Raw genomic sequence first — 1,197 nt, 5'->3', positions numbered from 1 at the left:
AGGCACTTTGTAAAGGCCCCTTCAAGGTTTTTAGGGTGGGCTGTTAATAATTAGCAATTCTTTCATTCAGTAGGTCTTCAATTTGGGGATTCATGGCTGGAGAACAAAGTGCTTTTCATCAAAATCACATTCAATCTGCTGTGTACCCTACAGACAGGAGATTGTTCCAACTGCAGAGCACAGAATATGGCCTAAGTATGGCTCTCAAAAACCCACAGAATTCAAGAGTAACTTGAAAATCAGCTCTTATGACTGCATAGAAAAACAAAATGGCTGAGCAGTTAATTTTTAAAAAGTAGACACAGCCTAACTTTACTGAAGCTCTTGGTATTCAGGAACTGCTTTGTATTTCATTCTTCCATCTTTGTGTACTGAAACCCTTGAGTCGGGGCCTAACTACATGCTGCGTTTTCCCCAGGGCCATACCTGAGTTGGCTCAAGAAACATGTTCTGCAGATCTGTACTTCCTTGGTGCCCACAGGTTCAACTTTGATTTGGATGGCAGCATACAGGGAGAAGGAGTTTAGACCACTCCTCCTCCTCCCCCCCCCCCCCACCGCCAACACACACAGTTTTCCCAACCTGAAACAGCGCTGGAGAACTACAGTTTGCCTTGCTGGGAAAACATAACATGTGGCCCATCAGTACACATGGAGCCCCTCATAAGGCAAATTGTGGCCTGAGAAGCACAGAACTCCCAAATGTCTCTCAAGCTGACCTAGGGACATCCCCTGGGAATTAGTAACACGCAGTAGCACCTACAGTTGGGCTGGTGTGTATTTCACAGTGTTGCAAGTGAACTACGTAGTGCAACATTTGGTATTGGGTAGAGAATGCTGCATCCTGAGAATCAGGGTCAGTATTTTTTTAACATGTTTCTAAGTCTTATTTTGAATGTATGTAAACAGTAGCCGTGGGCACACAGGATTCAGCACGGATTCCACAGAGCACTACTGTGGAGGAAAATAGGGGTGTGTGTGATTTTTGCCAATTCATCCCTCCCACTACAGACCTCTGACTCCCCTCCTGCATTACTTCTGCAAGTCCCCTGTCCCCCAAGAACAGCATTTCAGGGGATATAGGGCTACAGCAGAAGGGGAGAGGTGGGGAAGTCATGCTCCAGACAGAAATCCCTTCCATGTGTGGAAATGTTTTACAGGATGCCAGCTTATATGCGTACAGAGCCTCGGCGCATAT

Source organism: Euleptes europaea, chromosome 5 (assembly GCF_029931775.1).
Source record: "Euleptes europaea isolate rEulEur1 chromosome 5, rEulEur1.hap1, whole genome shotgun sequence".
NCBI classification, from domain to species: Eukaryota; Metazoa; Chordata; class Lepidosauria; order Squamata; family Sphaerodactylidae; genus Euleptes; species Euleptes europaea.
Note: the sequence above shows the minus strand (reverse complement) of the source record.